This window comes from Euwallacea fornicatus, chromosome 2 (genome assembly GCF_040115645.1).
Source record: "Euwallacea fornicatus isolate EFF26 chromosome 2, ASM4011564v1, whole genome shotgun sequence".
In the NCBI taxonomy this organism is placed as follows: Eukaryota; Metazoa; Arthropoda; class Insecta; order Coleoptera; family Curculionidae; genus Euwallacea; species Euwallacea fornicatus.
Genome location: NC_089542.1, coordinates 2392094 through 2412942, shown reverse-complemented (window position 1 = coordinate 2412942; position 20849 = coordinate 2392094). Strand labels below are relative to the sequence as shown.

The 20849-nt window shown below is 37.7% G+C and overlaps 1 long non-coding RNA gene across 1 annotated transcript in view; it reads left to right on the top strand.

Moving 5' to 3' along the window:
• Positions 1–20849, top strand: part of LOC136345443 (uncharacterized) — a 65793-nt gene that overhangs the window by 18581 nt on the left and 26363 nt on the right. Inside the window, exon 3 of the long non-coding RNA XR_010733144.1 lies at positions 2612–2687. This is a non-coding gene — a long non-coding RNA (uncharacterized lncRNA). The remainder of the gene's footprint in view (positions 1–2611; positions 2688–20849) is intronic.

Here is a 20849-nt window from a genome sequence, read left to right as displayed (position 1 = left end):
ACTTCAATGAGAATAATAATTCTCTAATGCAAAACTTTTGAACCCTCTAGCATACTTATTTCTAGATGACGTCATCCAAATTTTAACAATATATCTTAAACGAATTGTCGTGTCTATTGTTAGATGGCGCCTCTAGAAGTCGAGATTTAACAGTCTACTACTAGACGTAATAGATTATCGATGATTTCAGTTTAACTTGTCATTTTGTTCCAAATAACATAACAGAACTGGTTAAGCCATAAATTTTCAAAACCACAGTGATTGATTTATGGATATGATTAGTATCAAGTGAGATAAATTACCTTCGCAATCCTATAATCATATCGCAATGGGAGATTCTTAGTAATTAAACTGCTCGGGGATTATGGTTCAATATGTTTTTAATCTTAGGAAACGCAAACATAAGAAAAGATCTTTTAAACTACTGACTACTTATGTTTGAAAGGTAGTTAGCTTGTAATATAGAAATGCTGATTGAAGCATTGGATTTAACTTCACCGTAGTCTAATGCGGTATAAAGCCGGCTCTGATCGATGTGCTTCCGCACGTAATCCGCTCATGAATCTTTAAACGGCCATTTTTCATCGACGAAACGTCAAACCCCTAACCGGCCGATTAAAATCAAACATTTGTTACATTATACATTCCCCGGATTTAGCCGCAACAACAATTTAAAATCAAAATGTCCTTTTGTTCGTCACAATGGACTAAAAGCGCAGGAATTTGGTGGGGCCAGTTTGAAAAATTAACAATTTTCTTATCCGATTTGTTAAGCCGAATTAATTGCTTCGTTGCCACGGGATTTGAATGAGAAAATTTGTAATACACAATGGACTTATACTCTGTGGGTGATAATGATACAATGGCCAGCGCGCCCATCTGATTCAGGTTCGTGTGATTTTTTCAAAACACGTTCTTTCTGCAATTTTAACGGTTTTAAGTATGAGTAGCATTGAAAACTTCCATAAAATCGACTTGGCGGGACTCCGTTTACAAATTACGAAACTGGTGTAAATGTGAGTTCACCTGGAAGAGAGCAGAGGAGACGTATAAAAAAAACGGTTCTTAAGAGGCTAAACTGCCTGAACCGGGCTTTTTTTGTGACAATTTTTAAATTCATATTCATTTCATTCTTTTCAGAACACTTGAGTGGCTCATTGGAGCATATTAACGCTCAATGCATAAGTTCTGAACTCTGGCTGCATTAAGAAATTACGAGATTGATGTGAGTGTTCGCCTTGAAGATAATCGAGTTAGCAAATACAAGTGAATTATAATCACTTTTAGTCTTCACTTAATCTGCTTTTAACCACTTGGATGTTTGACATAAAAATGATCAAAATTAGTTATATGAGATTTTTTAGTAAGATTTACTAGTCTTCTAATAAGCTTCTACCCTCCGTGGTTCTGCCTGTTGTATACACTATAAAATCAAATTTTACGGCTGATCTGGTTTCCCCCCTGGTACACGAGTCCCATTTTAATATGCTAATAAAGGCGAGCGGCGCCTTCCCCAGGTTTCCTTAATTAGATTGCCGAAGTAATAGATATTCAAATTTAGTATTTACACAAATGGCGAACTGAAATCAAACTGTCTTTATGCTGGAAATTTATGCGGGCCCGCCCCTGCATTGTAGGGGGAAATACATCTGAATTTCCCCACTCGGATCCATACTATAGTTAATTAAGATGTTGCAAAAACGTCCAAGTCGAGGAATTTACGGGATTTGAAAGGAGATAAAGTAAGTTAAGGTGAGTTTTATGTTAATTTTCGTTTCATTGCGGAGTCACAACTTTCGTCGAATTTGAGAGGATTCTACTTCTAATCTGAAAAAACTGAAAGTTATTCTTAACAATCGTTTGGACGCTTTTGTCTTAATTCTCAGCCGAATCGAGATCGGAGAGTAAATCCGATTAAAACCGAAATGAATGGGCCCGTTTATTTTGACCACGCAAAATGGCCGGCCGCTAAAGACCTCTAAATCCTCCTTCGGAAAGAAAAAGCCCGGGAATCGAAAGAAAGAAAATACAGGGTCATTATTAGGAAACGTTTGCGGGACTTTTCAATTAATTGGAATGGCGTAAGTCCATTAGAAAAGACGGTTTTATTTTTCTTAATTGAAATACGGACTTGTGTATTTTGATTTAATCCTCAGGACTAAATTTGGTAAAGGTGTCAAATTCTGTAGAGTAATGTGCATTTCCTGGGGATACCTGTGGATTTGAAGCAATCCGTTGAAAAATCGTAGGTCGTTGGAACATCAATTACAGGGTATCGCTTTGCGCCAAAAAAAGCCTCTAGCTCTAGTTCTTTTATCTGTCAATTTGGGAGAAGGTACCGAGCAAGAGATTTCAATAATAGCCTTAAGATCGTAGACTCAATTGAAATTTCATAAAATTGAAAGAACCCTAACCCATTGGAGGAATAATCAAGGATCATCGTTTATTGTATAATAAAATCGGTTTCTATAAGCACTTTAAATCTGAGCAAAATTTTCGTTCGCAGAACGTAAATTTCACTAGTTATCTTTGAAGAAGCAGAGGTATATCTTTCATTTCAATCAAATAAATCTAAAATTTTCTTGGTCAACTTCAAATTTATTGTCTTCAGGTTCACATGGAAGGTCCCAGCCGTAGAAGTCTGACCGATTGCGCCTGGAGGTTCGGAAATCAGCCCAGCAAAATCTGTAAGTTAATTTCAAATTTGTTATCTTTATAAAATTGCATCTACTCCGGCTCTGTTTTTTTCTGTAGTGAAATTCCACTTTATAGAAACCAAATAGAGAAAGTGCATTTTACTATACACTATTTAGAAATCAGTGGCGCCTCTCCTTAAGATCACTTCAAATTTTTTAGTTTTAGAGAAAAACACCTGCTCCGCCCCTGTTTCTTGTATAGTAGAATTTTATCCTTTAAAGATCAAACGGAGGGTATAAATTTGACTACAGCAGACGCTCGATAACGTAAACACGCGATGATGAAAATATTGCGTTAATGTAAACACAAAATTCGTACTATAGGATCAAGCGGAATACGCTCTAACGTAAACAATGTGTAAGCTGGATGACGTAAACAGTTCTTGGCGACGGTTAACATTACGAGAAGCTGTTTCAAATTTGCATATAGCGTGGAATTCAGTTAATCAGCAAACTATTCAAAAATGTTGGAACAATCTCTTTTCTACTAATGATCAAGATGAAGATGATATTCCGTTAAGAGTAATTAGGGAACAATTGTGATCCAATTGCGGTGTTCTTGTGAGTGCGGCAGTGGAAGTTCTTGGTTTATTGAAAATAGTGAATCCCAACATTGTCTGCACTCCAGCTGATATTAATTTATGGCGCGGAGACAAGCAAACGAACGATGTTAATAAGGAGGAACATATGGAGTGAGGACAATGAGGACGTTCCCAATGAAGTTAGAAGTATAGTGCCTGATGAGCAAAGTTATACAAGCTTTAACCAAGCCCTAGATTGGGCTGAAAGAAAAGAATCATCATACACGGATATTTTAGTTCTTGAAAGACAATGCTAAGGGACAACTGATGCAGATTATTTTTATTTCAGTTAACAAATACTTATCACTATTAGAATATTTGTTCATTTTATTATACAGGATGTTTCAGGAGAAGATTTATGAACTTTAATATGTTATTCTACATTTAATATTAAGGAAAAAGTTCCTATAAACATATATCCGGAAAGGCTTCGTTTAGGATGTACGAGGCGATAAATTATAATTTTGAAAAAAAAAAACCAAGTGTTCCAAAGACAGTTGTTGGTATTTTAAAGAAATTTTTCAGAAAATAACTCGTCATTAAAATATATTTTTTATCACAAAAGTAAATAAAATCTGTAAGCAGTGGCCGTTAGAAAAGTAACAAAACACCATGTCGGCATAATCCCCGCGAGTAAACAGTTTTGGCATTTTTAAAACTTGCATTGAAAGACAAATTTATTCGACAAAACGGCTAAAAACTAAAACAATATTTTAATATAAACGTATTCCTGTGTTCAAAATAAACTTAACAATGTTTAATTGTCAACTATCATAATACATATGACAACAATCTTACTGTGCTTTGTTTCTCAAAAACCACTTTACCATAAATGTTGAAGAGAATTTTGTTTTAGTAAAATGGGTGGGAAATTTAAAAATCAGGAAATCCTGTTAAAAAAAACAGTGGCGTCCCATTTTTTGTCCATTTAATTGCAATAATTGATGTTACACACATCACTGTTTACACATTTTATTTCCTTCCATTGCAAAACACATCTTTTAACGACGACTTTTCTCTATCAGATTTCTTTAAAATATGTACTTAAAGAAAATAATTATTGAAAATTTACTTTTACCGTCTTGTATATTTTAAACGAAGCCTTTCTGGACATACAGCATTGGCAAAAATACTTTGAATGTAAAATATTGCTCCTTTATGTGGATACCCCACATTTAATGTAAACAAACAAAGTGAAGCAGGAATACTTTTAATATTCTTCGACCTATATAGTATTTACGTTTTAATGTTTGCACTCTTGCATGAAAAAAAAACAATTTTTCATGTTTGACAAAATACTTGGAATTTATTTTTTATGATTTCAAAGCTGTTTTTACATTCATTTATTACTTTCTTGATCGTTTCGTTTTAGGTTCTTGCTTCTATTTTTCGAAAATTGCAAAAAGCAAATCGTATTCACTCGATTTGAGAAGTAGAATTATTCAGTTTTATAATCAAGGAAAATTGCAAAAAGGTATTTCCATAAAACTAAATATTCGAAAAATGCTGTATCACGTATAATTAAAAAGTTTAGAGAGAACGACCATTTTATCCCGGGAGAAAGTGTAGGCAGGCTTAAAAAGATTATTAGACGAATGAATAAAAAATCATCTACATTGCCAAAAGTGATCCGTTTCTGCCATCATCAAAACTCTTGCAAAAAATACAGATAAACGGATATTCAGAAATTTCATCGAGAACCATCAGAAAAAAGGTATTAGAAGGTGAGCTAAGAGCTTATCGTCCAGCGAAAAAAAAACACTGTTACGGAAGAACATCAAGGCGCAGTTACAATTTGCATTCGATCATATTTACAGGACAGTACAAGATTGGGAAAAAGTTTTTTTCTGTGATAAATCCAAATACATCCTTATTTCCAGTGATGGCATAGTCCACATAAAGCGTCCAAAAGGCCAAAGATTAAATAAAAAATATATTAAACCTACCGTTAAGCATGGTGGTGAAAGGGTATTAGTGCGGGGATGTTTATCTTGTTACGCTATGGGTCATATTAATCGTATTGTTGGAAAAATGGACAGATTCATGTATCGAGATATATTGAGAAATGTAGTGGAACCCTATTCATTTAAATCAATGCCAGTTAACTTTATTTTCCAACACGGCAATGATCCCAAGCACTCTTCAAAACTTGTGAAAGAGTAGTTAAAACGAGAACAAGTGTGTATCACGAAGTGGCCTGCCCAAAGGCCGGATTTAAGTCCAATAGAGAATTTATGGGAACTCGTTGATCATATGTTTCGAACAGGGGAACCCATTAAAAAATCGGCAAGGACTGTTTGAAAGGCTCACACAAGTGTGGCATTAAGTTGATCGACAATTAATTGAGGAATTAACAGAATCAATGCCTAGAAGGACAGTTGAAGTAGTTGAAGCAAAAGGGTATCACACTAAATACTAAAAATATTTCTATTTGTCATTTTTAACAATGAAAATGTTTATTAAATTAATTATGTTACAACAATTTTGTCCAGTTATTAATAATTTTCTTGCTATAAATATAAAGTTTTGCAAGAAGTATTTTTTTAAATTTTATTTTGTTTGAAATTTATCTTTATTAAGAATAAAAAAACATGATGATATTCACCCACTTTTCAATTTATGTGAACTTCACAAAAGTTCCAGGTATTTCGGCCAATACTGTAGGTTTATAGGAATTTCTTTTACTTTGAATTAAATGCAGGATGACGCATCGAACTTTTCACATCTCCCCCTGAAACACCCTGTATATGTGTATTAAGGGTTTCTTTAATAAATCGTTTTTTATTTAAATCACGTTCGCTAACGTGAACCGCACTTGCTTTGAATTGGTTTGCATTATCGAGCGTCTGCTGTATTTACCTCACGGAAATCAGTCACGTATCACCTATTTTTATGCCGCAGTTAGTAGTTACTCTTACGAAATTCTGTGCTTGGGGGGTATCACCCATCACAATCCAGACATAAAACTTTTCTTTGTAATCCCACATTTGACAACAGCGCGTTTACTGGTCCGGCACAAGGGAAATCTCGAAACCTGCAACGCATTTATCAGCATGCAGGAGACGCCGCGCTGCTGCTTCAGGAAATCCCGAATGCCACAATATTATTTGTTAATGCCGGCGCAGGAAGTTTTATGTTGTATTGTTATTAAATTTGCGGAATTTTAGTTTAAACTTCATTTGACTCGGGTCAATTTCTATTAACACCAAGAATTTCTGTACAGTCTTGATTACAAAACGTGCACTCTTCATCACCTTGGTTCACGAACAACAACAAAGTCACCGACTGCATTGTGTCCGTTGCCCTAAAGGAGCCGCAGAGATTGTTATTTTAATAAAAGTCGCATTTCAAAGGATCCTTGCTCTCACAAAAGAGATCTGTATGTGTGCGTGACATTGGGACCGCTAAGGGAGATTTGTAAATGTAAAACTGTGAGTCTCCCTTCAAAAGATGTGCCCTCCCAAGAATTGAAAAGTTAATTTATTCTTAAGGGAATTTCCTTATTTTAACCCGAAACTTTAAAAATTCAATTACCGAATTGCAAGTCCTAAAACTTCCCGCAGGAAACAATTAAAACTCCGATTGTAGTACATTTTTAAAGGAGACTTTTTAATAAGAAACTCAATCTAAATTCACTACGATTAGATCCTTGTCCTGTCGACAGATTTAATTTCTTTTGGGGCCCTTTCGATGATCCAATTAATCCAGAATTTTTAAGGAGACGAAGAAGTTTGACGCAATAAAATAAACGGAAATCGTGCTCTGGGAACATGTCTTCGGCTCGGAGATTGATCGAAATCAACGACACAGATAAGAATCTGAAATGCGATTGTCTGTCGGTGATGTGGTGCCTGCTCTAAACAAAGAAATATCAATTATTCGCTGAATACAGCGAGCGTAAACCAAGTCTTTTAACTGTAAAGGATGTCCCTGAATATTTACCTAAATTCGTGATTTTTCAGATTAGACCTTTTCCCACACAATGAACTCGAAAGGTCTCGTAAGATCAGCAAGAATATTTGATTTCGACTGACGTCGCTTGACATTGATTTTGGTACTCAGTATTCATCCTTCAGGGATACACCGACCCCAATATCCTCGAAAGCCCCCTAACGGCAAGTTGAGTTGATTTATACAGGGTGTCCGTTTAACAGCCCCTCGGACCCCTATGAGTTGGCGATCTCATAAGGAATGAATTATGGGTGATGTGTACGCTACACACAGGGTGTTCCTTAATGATGCGCGGTTATTATAAGGTGGGATTTTTCGTAAAAAAATACTGATAGTTCGTTGTCCGTTGCGAAAATGCAGGGCTGCAGAGTTCTAGAAAACAAAGTGGAACTTGATGAATATTTCCGAGACCGCGTGAGGCATTTCAATAAAATTTGGTATGTGGAGACAGTTTATAACGGGGGCATTATTTGCAGTAAAAATATGCGATTCAACGCAAACTTCTTCAACACCATTTTAATGCGACAAATAAAATAATAGAAAATTTAACACGTTATGGGTTGACATAGTAATGAAGTATGCATTGCAACTAACAAGAAACAAATAGAAAAACGATTTTTACAAGTGTTGAAAATAACCCCCTTCACTTAATGCGCATGCTCCCGCCCTTTTTCTCATCGAATTGCGCACTCTTTCCAATATTCCCGGAGTATTTCGTTTTCTGTCACATGTTGCAACCATCCTCTCTTCAAATTCTTCTTCAGTATGAATGGGCCTATCGTAAACTACCGTTTTAAGATGACTCTAGAAAAAGAAATCAAAACTATTGAGATCGGGGGATCTTGGGGGCCGGAGGCTTGAGTTTCGGAACTATACATTAATTTCCATTTTTTTCCCTAAAACTTTGCAGTCCTGTATTTTCGTAATGGACAACAAACCGTCATTATTTTTTCATGTAGAATGCCACCTTAAAATATCAGCACATCATTAAGGAACATCTCGTATATGAGGCTAATGAAGGTGAATTTTAAAATCAACGACAACCCAACAGGGTGTCCCAAAAAAGAGCAGTTTTTTTAAATGGGGCCACCTGCATGTTTTTCGCGTGATGGAATCCGCACTTGAGCCTGTGTCAGTCCTAAATTTCTTTCGCCCCGGGATGCAGTGACCCGAAACTCTGACTTTTTCATTTCTCAAGACATCTCTTATATTTAAATTGTACATTTCATATTAAAGCTGGTCTTGTCTCTAGATACATACGCTCCAGCGTTACCTGCAAATTTCTACAGTTTTTTACTCTCTACATTTAGCCTGTTGCAACCTGTTATTAGTCGAACGCACGTGGTGAGGTTATTATCAAGTACTTTTTGGCTTTGCAGCAGGTTATTTTCTTTATCGTCCTGAACTAAATTTACCGACGGTACCTTCAAAGGTGTGCAAATCCTTCGAAACACTTTTGTCCCTAGATTGCGAGATAGGACAACAAATATTTAAAAAGGGATTTATCCCAAGTGTTTCGCGCTTTCTCTCAAGGGGCGCACTATTTGGCATTCGCACTCGAATGTTATCTGAGCGGGCTCAGCCCCAGAATGCATCCAATAAATTTTCAAAGATTAGAATGAGAGAGAATCGTCCGTTGTCGGTCCTGTCTGCTGCCGTTATCGGAGGCTTATTTATTCAGGCACTCGAGAGGGCCCTCCTTATATTTATTTTACATTATAGGTGCTTAGAAAAACCTGACTTATCCCCCGAAGAGGTTTTGAGAGTTTATGGCCATAGCGTAAAGACTGTCCCTTGATGCCGATTCGCCCCGGAAATCGGACCACTTGACGCTGATATTTCTTTCGCTGGAGCAGTTTTACCTCCGGTCAAGTGCAATTCCTACCGGTTCGTACTGAATTTTTGTTTTTCTTTAAGAGGAAGGTATGTTTAGATATCCTTATCCTTGAGGATCGCTTTCGGTATTTAGAATGTATAAGAACAATAAGTTAGATGTCGACGTTTATAAATTACAAATCTATCTAAAGGAATAGGTACTTAAATTTCTTTTTAGATTATCAAGAGCCTGTAGATTCAATCATTTTCTGGCCTACTGACTTAAGAAAATACAGAGGTCGTCATTTGTTAGGTCACCAGCTGATAATTGCCCTCGCCAACTAAATCCAATAATTTGGCCTGTACACTTTCCAGATCTAATTACACGCGACTTTAATAAAATTCGCGAATTTTCTACATACCACTCTCGCTGCTAGTCCACCCCGTACAACCTCGGCAAAAAATGATAGAGAAAAGAATTCTAGACATGCCCGTTTTTTTTCAAAGATAATTTATTCATACTTCATTCACTTTTCATTCCATGTCCATTCCGTTCCAAATCCTCGTATTAACCCTCGCTGCCTCCGCATTCGCACTTATCCTGTCAAAACACTTTTCATTGACTTTTTCTATTAGCTTTAAACGTCTTCCTCCAACCTCTATTCCGAATTATTTAGGTGAGAAAGCGGAAGGATTGTTGGATTATTAAAACTGGCATTCCACCTTTCCCGCTGCGATCTTATTCAGTTCAATTTAAAGAGAGTTAGATTCGCTTTTGAGCAACTTTGAGAAGAAGATGTATTGCTCAATTATGCCTCAAAAAAGATTGGATTCGTTTAAGGATCTGTGGAACGAATTGTTTCTAATCAATTTTGGGAATTGGCCCACTAAAGCTCGAGTATTTGTTTCTCTTGGGTGTATTTTTTCGATTAAACGTCGGCGTTTCAGCGAAATGAGGATTTTCGGTATCATTCCTGACAATCAGTATCAGACATACTTAATTTCATTATAAGCTTTTAAGTGTGAAAAATGTCATTATGTTTAATGCTGAAATCCATAATAGTAGTATTATAAGCTACTTTTATGGGAGATCCTAATTAAACCATAAATCAGTAAATACAATTAAATGTGTTCGCTGAATTGAACTCTCGTTAACAGACAGAAAGCAAATTGAATTTTGTAGGACCATAGAAGAGAAACAGACAAAACATTTTTAAGTTTTACATTTTGGCACTTTCACTTTTTAAAATTTCCTCCATTGTTGATAAGACATTGGTGAAGTGCCAAAAATTTTGAATGACGCAATCTTCTAGAACAGTGTGTGGAATGTGTGTGAGACGCTTGAAGAGTGTGGAACCCAGAGTAATCTAGAATCTTCTTACTTAAAAAGATATGATATAATGAGCGGCTCGGTCGAATAGAGTGAAAAATTCCAGAATATTCCAAGATCTTCTCGCTCCCAGTTCTTGCAACTTAGATCAGCCGTGGTGACGCATCCGAAAATGTTTAGAGGCATTTATAATTGAAAAACGAATAAAGTCGAAACTTTCTCATGTCGTACCTCTCGAATTTTTTCAAAGTTTCAAAACGTGGTATACCATGATCGGCTGCACCTAGTCTTCTCACAACGTAGTTTTTCCGGGCCTTCTAGTGTTAGTCATGAGCTAGAATTTTTCAGGACCACCGCCTCTATCTACTCTCTAAGGCTTCAAGCTTCTGGAAGGTTTTAGAACGTTTTCGATTTTCGCAATACTGAAGAGGTGCGTAGAACCACTGGCGCAATCGTTCGAGGGAATTCGAATGTTCTGAAATCGCTCGAAACATTTTTTTTACATTGTTGGGCAGATTCCATAACTTTCTAGCAGTACTGAGGCGATTCATACACCGTCGAAAATATTGCTGACAAGCGATGCGGCTTCGTGTCTCAGGATGGAATGTTTGATGATGGAAAATTCCCTATAGAATGCATTTTTAGTATTAATTATTTACTTGTTTATCCTTAATTAGAGTAATAGCCGAAAAGCTGCAAAGATCAGGTGCTGCTTGCGCAAAATAAATTAACGTAGTTCGTGAGTGGAATCGAAGTTGAACCGGAAAAATAGCGTATAAAACAAACTTCATGACCCCTGCACTTTTCGAAAACGGTCGTGAAAACACTTTACGAACGACATGATTTTAGAAGAAGGAACGCTTGAGGTCTTCAGGGTCGCTTTATACTTCGAGATTTTATTTTATCGGCGAGAATTTTTCCTTTTGAATCCTTTATGTGGAGAAGGGAGACAAGGAAATGGTGTTTTCGAGCGAGTTTGCGATACTCAAAGATTTGGTTCAATTTGCTTGATGGGTTTCATTCAAATCACTTATTTACTGAAATTTATGTCTGATGGAAGTGCGAAAAATTGTCGGAATAGAGCGATTATCCGATTTCTCGGACACACGATCGGGCCGAAATGAGGCTGCTTAAGGTAATGATGTGGAAAACAAGCTTAAGCGTTCCCAATTAATAAGTTCAGGGCGATAAATAAAGAGTTTCCTGCAGCGGTCGTCTGACCACCGGCTGTCAAGTACAGACCCGGTCTTATATAATATGTAATGCGTGTTCGAGGGTCGTTGCCGCCATTTTCCCGCCGTTTTACCCCAAAGTTTTCCTTGATTTATTATGGATATTTCGCGAGAAACTCTCAGCCAACCTTTGGAAAAATTCAACAAATCTTTATAGTGCATTTCTTATTGCTTCAATTAGGAATAGTAATTTTGGATTTCGAACTGACCAGCACCGACACGTCTAATCCTTTGTGGCTACACGATGTTCTGAAATTCCGAGCAATTAAATGAAGTTAATAGCGTATATACGAGGGCACTTCCAGAAGTACCAGACCTAACACTTAAGTCAAAAATATTGTTGAAGAATATTACATTATTTCTCAACATGGTCCCTTTGGGATTGACACACTTCTCCCAACGAAGTTCTATGGCTTCTACACCCTATTTTAGTTTCAAAATCGTCATCAACTTCGAACTCGGCTTTATCACTATTCGCAAATGTCTTTCCACCGAGTTATTTTTTCTAATTTGAAAATAGAAAATAATCTGAGGGGACTAAATCTGGCGGATAGCGGGAGGGAACGTAAAATTTGGATCCAAGTTAGGAACTGCTTAGGTACTTGTTTAACATGAATATACGTGAATCTACCCCGAATTTGCATAAGCGCGAACGTTCTTTTGGCAATAATTTTTGTGTCGCTTTAATAAACCCATGCGGCAATAAATTTCGTGGTTGGTGCATTAGTGAAATCTCCATAAACCAGCCGCACACACAAAGTAAGCTTGTACTGGAAATTTAAAAAACAACAGGAAAAAGTGGGATTTTCCCTTGTACCGAAATATACGGCCATGTAAATTGAGTTGCTCCACCAAGGAATTCTTTTAGTTTTTGTTGAAAAGCTTTAATAAATCTATACTTGTAGTAAACAAAATTTAGAATCATTCCAACAAATGACCTGAAAGCGAAATTCTCTGGGGGCCGATTTCATTGGGCGACGTTTGAACAAAGACTCTGCTGAAAGCGGGTTAAATTAACACCGAATAAACAAACAACAGTTTTTCCCTTTTCATTTCCTTTCCTTGGGGAACGGTTTTAATTAAGAGATAAAGAACGATTTCCCTGAACGAGAGAATCCAAATATTTACAGGTCACATCAACCTGACATACAGAGCGTTTCAATTAACTATCCGCAGGCCATAAAACAAATTTACTACCTTTGGATAATGCAACGTTATTTGAAATTATGCAATGGAAATTAAACCCGAAACGGCTTTGTTATTGCCCATCGAGTATTTGGGTTTTGAGTTGGTTTAAAATATGAGATTGTGTGGCTTGATAGTTACCATCTGTTTGTATGGATAAGTTGTCATACAGTTTCCATTTTAAAAAATGATTTAAGTATATTCAATTGGAAAAAATACCATTAGATGTGCGGACCATGCCCACGCCTAAGAATTCTTGATTATATTGATTCAAGTGGCCGCAAAGTTGTCGGAAATTCATGATCAGGTTTCGGGTTGTTATTTGTTTCACTTCAAAGAGTTTTCTTTTCCGCCACATTGCAACCCCCTCACAACAATTACCGAATAGTCGGAATCTCCTTCACGATCATCTTCGAATTCCCCTGCATCATCGTCATTCTTATTGTTGGTAGACACGAATGCGCAGGCTCCCTGATAAACACCAGGAAAGTCCACGCTCCCGCCCAAAGGGTGGCAAAGACTTACGATGACCTCTAATCATAAGCCGTAGACTTGCAGGGGTAATTTCCTTTAGTAACGCATGAGTCCAAGGCGGAATGCCTGGAGTGTACTCCAGCGAACTAACCTACAGGCAGTAGACGGGGCAAAATGCCTTTGTACGATTAAAAATTAAAAAGAAGCAATCTGATGAGTTCAAATCGTGGCGTCCAAGAGGCCAACTTGGCAAACGACTGAAGGTATTTTTAGCAAATAACCATTAAAACCAATAATAGGCGCACAAATACCCGTCTTCAAACATGCAAACGACCATTATTTCAGTGTCGTTTAAGTTGGCGGCTTTCTTTGAAATCCGACCCATGTCTTTGTGTCCTTATTTAATCTATTCCAAATTACATGTTGAGACAACAATCATCAAACACGTCCAAACAAGTAAAATGTCATTAATGCGCTAAATAGTCGAGTGTGCTTGAAGCTAGACATGCATAATAATCGTTACTATCAAGGCGAATGATATATAATTGCATCCAGGCATTTAATGGAAACTTGCAAAGTTTGGTTGTCATGGAAACGTATGCATAGGCATAGTATGCGCATGAACTATTTAGTTCAAAATTGTTCAAAGGAAGATAACTAAGACTGAGAATTAAAAAGTTATTTCCTTCCTCCAAGTCGCTATTCGAAATAGCGATTTTTCCGTGATTCCAAAAGTCTAATATTAAAATAATTACTTACCCAACTAGTATGAAAGGAATTATTAAGTAGTAGTAAGTAGGTAGTAAAATTTGTGTGAAGTAAAATTTTCTATCTCGCGCGTACGGTAAAGTATTTAATCCAGCTCACAAATGCATGGAACATTTTTTTCACCACTTGAAGAGGCATAAAGGCCGCTTGGCTATTTTAATATTTATTATAGTCAGAACTAGTGTTAAACTGTTGATGTAGAAGTTTGTGAGAATTTATCGTACAACGCGGCATTTACGTGTTTCATGACAATTACTTCTTCATTATTTCCCGTATTCGTATAAATTAGAGAATCATATACACTTAGATAATATCATAACTCTATTAATTAGGCTAAAACACAATAAACCTTCGCAATAATCCTATTCTCCACGAATTTATGTGATTGTCTCCATTTGCATACTAAACCGCTTCCTCTTCATTACGTGCTTTATTGCAACCTTTCCGATCATATATAATTATTTGGCAAGTGACTGCTACGCCTCTGTCCCGAAGTCTCAACAGGTAATCAACCGTGCTGGGGCCTAGATCCGAACAACCATCCAGAAAATCCAATTTACGGTCAATGGAAAGCGATTTACGAGTTTCCATTAAAGTTCCATGCGCCCGCTTCTCCATGGTGCACGCGGCAGTGACTTTTTGCCTTGGACATTATTTCATTTTTCTGGATCGGTTTGCGGGATTATCAGGAAATTGGTTATGCCTGATGGAAGAAAATTTAGGTATCGCTATAATGGAAGTTTTGATTAAGGGAGAAATGGGAATCGAGGAATGAGAACCAGCGAGTCCGAACAGGGAAATAAAGTAATTACTCGAACTTAGGGACAACGGGTTCTCTTCGAGAACAAGTCAACGAATCGCGATTTTATCACGATTTGAGGTGTCTAGCGCAAAATATTATTTCACTAGGAACTTCCCCGGGGCATTGTTTATTACATTTTGACAGGGTCCCTTATCCAATTCAAATAATTTGCTACACTCGCGTACACCCCTGGTTTTTCGGGTCGCATAGAGGCACGGTCTGAACTCATTGCTTCCATGTTTGCGCGTGGTCCTGGCACGACAGCGACTATTAAAACTATACTATATAGTTTTCAGGCGATAAAATTAATTGTTATTTTACAATTAACAAATAAAATAAACCTTTCGGAGCGATAGTCATAAAACGTGCTATAATATTATATTAAATTTGTTTAAATCCTCAGAGGTAACGTAAGGGAATTGGGGTGATGCGTAACTAATGCAGGTGAGAGTATAAACTTAATAAGATGATTTCTGTTCAAAAAGCGTTTTCACGGAGGAACAAATTGAAATTTCTATGCCTCGCACAATGCACGAACTCGTCCTTTTCCCGATTTCCTTCCGCGTCCATTACTCGAAAACTCAGAAGTTGGAAAACTAAAACTTATTACCCGACAGCAACAACAAGAGCACAATCGTTGCAGACGCGTTTTTCGAACGCACGTCCGACCAGTTTAACGTTTTCCGACACAAATCGCTTAGGAAAAGAAGCGACTTTTGGTTGTCGCTAACTTTTGTGCAAGTTTCGGCCGGCTGTCATGTACAGACACGTCCGGTGGAAGTTAAACGCACATAAAGAAACGCTCCAAGATATTAAAGTTCTTCGGGTGGTTTGGACGGATGACGAATGTTTTTAGAGAAGGAAATTAAAAGTCGTGTTTCGGTCTATTTCCACTTATAACGGAACATGGTAATTTCATAAATTGCGAGCCTCTCGAAATCCGCATTGTACCGAAAAACACGGGCATTTCCATGCAGAGCGTTTTGAGCCCTAAATTGCTCTATGCCTGCATTGAACGCAATAGGGCTGTAACCTATATTTTAATAAACATGGGGCATCATGCAAGGGAACTTCCTACTCCTGCAACTTGCTAGGATATCTCGTGACTATAGAAAATTATATAATTGCTGGAAAATTGTTTTTAGTTGTTTTGTAGTCAGCTAAATTTAGACCAACTCCTTAAAGGAACTAGTTTCCTAAAAACGAGCATGTTCGCGAGAAATCCCTCTGCGCGTATTTCGTCCTACAACACAGCCCCGTGTTCAAGCCGCTAAGCTTTTATTAATCCACGAGTGGCGAAAAGTGGCTTAAATAAGAGAAATAAAAAAAGATCACACGAACTCAAATCTGGATATTTTTCAAATACTCGCTCTTTTACCGGCACAAAAACGTCTAAAATCGAGTACGAATCATTAAAACTGGAAAATTGCATAGACCCAAATCTGAATTTCATGCGGGGCATGTGAGAAAAACAACCCTCTGCCCTCCAACAATTTTCAATTTTCCATCGATAATTATCGGCGATTTCGTCGTTAATTAAGCCGTCAATAATTAATTTAAAAAGGCCATTTAATTTTATGTGCATGTCCTCGTAATGAGCTTTTATGTAGCAGCGTCAGATACACAATTCAATTAGGACTCCATTATGGGATGCGTTCGCATGAAGGGGACATTCTGCGTAACGCTGGCCGATTTAATGCCAATGGTGGGCAATTAACGTCATCGAAATAAAAACAAAGAACAACAATACTTCTCCAGAATGGCGGTAATATTAAACGGGGACTCTCCAGGCTCGTAAATTCCTGATATTAGAGCTAAAAGTTGATAACTGCTGCTCGTCCTTAGACGGAGACAATTGTAACGTGTGAAATATGTCCACGAAGAAAACTCATTTGGAAAGTGTTGTATTTTATGAAGTTTTATTTTATTTGTTTGAGAAAGTTTGGGATAGAACAAAATCTATTCAAAACATCCAGACACTCTTTTAAAGTTTCCGCGACTTTCGAAAGCCACTTCAACTGCATCAGCTCACAAATACTAACGCGAATTCAGATTATTTTCCGCGAGTCCACAGCAACTCAGATGACCATTTCGATCGCAATGAATTTGAGGGATTGATGCTATTTTCGAATATGCCTCTTATAGAGAAGCTAAATTATGGATATGGTGCTCATAGCTGCTTCATTGCGCCCCGGTAGATTATTTTTCCCATCGAAAGGCGTTGTGCTCGCATTTGCCATTTCGTGCCCCCAGTTTTTCCGTTATTTGCCGATAATCATTTCGTTACCTGCTCGCAGTTTTATCTGCAAGGTAATATTGTACAGGGTGTCCGGAGTTTTTGCTGCAGAACTTTACGCATGCCACATATTGTGCGCATTGAAATGATATTAGTTTCTTATATAAAAAACACAGGATGTTGAAGTTTTATAATTTTTCCAATTTATTTTTTATAGCTCCCAAAGTTTTTGAGATATTTAGCTCAAATTTCGAGCGTAAGGTACCCTTTAGGGTCTACGTGATTGGATAGTCCTACATTAACGTGAAAATCTACAGAGTAATATTTTTTTTGGCGCATCGCTCAATATTTACCTGTAGAAATTTAATTTTGTTGGTCCCCTTAAGAAACTTTTATGTGTTTTGACTGTTTTAGTATCTGTCGCCGTTTTTCAGTTATTTGCGAAATGGCGAAGAAATGCATGCTACTTTTTTTGTCGAGTAAATTTGGTTGATTTCTGAGATTTCTGATACATTTTCTGACACTTCTACGACGCAAAGATGAATAAGAATTTATTTATTGACGATCTAAAAGTTGACCGGATTTTTAACAGGAGAGAAGTAAAAAGTAATGGTAGACAAGAGGACCACAGTACCTTCAAAGACATAATACATTGAACAGCAATAACTTATTCGATAACAAAATAATTCAAATCAATATCAAATAATTAGCATTAGAGAAATTGTTGAGAATGTCGTCATTGCGTTCTGCACACAACTGACATCGTCGCCGTCAAGACCGCCGAACGTCGCTCAAATTCGGAACAGTTATTCTAATAGCAGAATATCTTATCCGCCTTATGAGTCCTTTACGAGAGTTTACAGGAGTAAAGTGCACATTTTCCTCATAAACCTCCAAACCTAAAAATCTAGAGATGTTAGGTCGGGCGATCGGGGAAGCCAAGCGATTGGTCCTCCGCCACCTGCCCATCTTTGTGGATAATTTACACGAAGCCAGTTCCTCATCGCCAGCGAATAATGTGGATGACATCCGTCTACTTATGCTAGCAACTTATGCCGAATATCGCAGAAATTTTGGGAGCAACAGAAAATAAATTGAGAAAAAAAAACATAAAACTTCAGCACCCTGTGTTTCCTTAACGAAGCATCTCCCGAATATGGTTAATATAGCAAACTAATATTATTTTTATGCGTAACACACGTGGATAAAATCCTGCTGCAAAAATCTCGAACACCCAGCAATTTTAGGATGAAATAGAGGAGTTTCCAGCAAGATTTTGTTAGAACTAAGCAGTTTTAGCCCGAAGCGAGTTTCGTTAAGGCCCAGAGTTTTTACCAGAGTTCGATTGGAACTGTTGTAGTTGGGAACCGCTAAAATTGAACGGAGACTCGTGTAAACACGTTCATCATCACCCATTCTTCCCTCATTGCAGACCGTTCTTTTGAATGCCTGCACAAATGAAGTCACCCCACATTGTAAACGAATAATTAACGATGATAAATGAGCCTCCGCATGAATGAATCACATTCAATGATGGTCGGCGTTAACAATGCCACATCATCAAATATTTGTCCACGTCAACTTGATGACACATTGTTAATGTCCCGATTCTTACACTCACCTAGTTCTAGTTATAACATAATATGCACATTAAGCCTCGTGTAGGTGTGGTATTTCCCTTTCCCAAGCAAAATGTTGAATTGCGAGAAACAATAGCGAGAACGGGGGTCGAGACTGAGGGCCTTTCAAATTGAATTACCGCACGTCGCGACAAGGGCTTGTCCAAATATTGTATGCGTATGACACTCGTTTAAGATCCCCAAGTGATATGGGTCTGAATGGCGAGATACTCGTAATGAGAGCCGATCTTTTGTTCGAGGTGTTTACGGCTTTGCAATCGCGGCTTAAGATCTTATTATCTCGGCTGCTGTTGCTGCCTGTTTCTCGCACCTGAGATGAATGGATGAGGAACCGAACGGTTCGAAAATACGTAACAATTCCACTAGGACATTCGGTCATTAGGATAGAATTAAGGAACCCTGTAAAAAATCCCCTTCCAGATCTAAATCGCGAGTATTTTTACTTGTCCGCAGTTTTTCATTACCTGCCGGTAATTGTTTGCGCATCAGTTGTCTTATTACGTGCTCGTAATTTATGTGTTAAATGCCCGTAAATACGCTCCCAAGCAAAATGATAGCGCACCCCGAATATTTCTTCTTTAAATATTTACAGGGGATAAAGGAACGTTAACGGCATTTCGCTAACAGACAGAGAAAGTGTTTTTTTTTTTTGTTTTTTTTTCATTCACATTACAATAAACTCCACCGTCCGAAAAGAGTTGAACATTTTTTATCACTGTTTCGTGAAAAACACGGCCGAGGAAAATGATGGCACATCTTGGAATTTGTTCAGGAAATGCGAGATTAAACAACTAAGCGTCTGTTAAAAGTTATAACAGAAAAAAAGGAGTTTAAGTGGTCGTTCTAATTTATACAAAAATCTTGACGAAAATCACTAAAATTAAAAAAAAAAAAAAAAAAAAGAGGGTCGTGAGAAACTGTTAACAGAGAGTGGGTTTCGGACAAGTTTGAAGTTCAAGGAAGAAGGATGGTCAACATCGAAAATGGCAAGAGGTGCTAAGGGAAGTGGAAAGGTTACGTTCACAATTTAATAAAAGATCTAGAAAATCATGGAAAGGAGAAGAGCGCATGCAGCCCTACGTATGGCGATGCCACCCAGGGACCGGCGGGCGATTTTAAGAACTGCACCGGACTCTTTATTAACTGCAAGACAAATGGCAGCGAAAACCGGAGTCAACACGGCAATTGCTAATGTTCGAGGCCTTCTGCGCTCCTCCGAAGTGATGCAAAGAAACAAAAAAATCGATAGGAAACCGGCCTTAAAAGCGCAACATGAAGCGGCACGTCTAAATTTTGCCCAACATTGAATGGAAGAAAAAAAAGTGGAGACGAGTGTTGTTCACTGACGAAAAAAAATTTAATTTGGATGGCACCGACGGAATGGCATATTATTTTCACGTTTTGCGAAAAGGGGAAGCGATCTTGGCCCCTCGACAGACGGGAGGTTGTTCAGTTATGTTATGGACGGACATTGGTTACTATGGGAAAATCGAGATCAAATTTATCTCTGGACGAATGAACGGCAGAGCGTTTCTCGACCTTATTGGAGATCAAATTAAAACATGTCTGGATGCAGTCCCAGACCGGAATCCTATTTTCCAGCAGGACAACGCCGCAGTACGTACGGTTCAGGTAGTTCGGCAGCACTTTACCTCAGGTGGCATCGACATTTTGGAGTGGCCGGCGAGATCTCCCGATTTAAACATCATTGAAAATGTGCGGGGCACGCTTTCAATGACGATGTACGTTGAGGGTAGGGAATATGACGCGGTATGTGATCTAGAAATTGCAATTCAAGGAGCATGACAAGAATCAAATGAGAATTTCATTAAAAATCTGTTCAAAAGCTCACCTAAAGGAATGAAGTCATAAAAAATAACAGAGGACCAACACATTATTACATATCTGCAAGCTAAATGCCGTTAACGTTCTTTTACCCCTTACAAATATTTTGAGAAATATTGAGGGTGCGCTCTATCATTTTGCTCGGGAGCGTAGTTGCTTTCTAGTCTGCTTGTACCTTATTTGTCACTGGTCCTTCTAAATGTCACCAACGGCGTCATTATGTGCCTGTAGTTCGTTGCAAGCACACAGTTGTTTTATGACGTGCCCGTAGTTAATTTGAGTTTTTCCACTCTT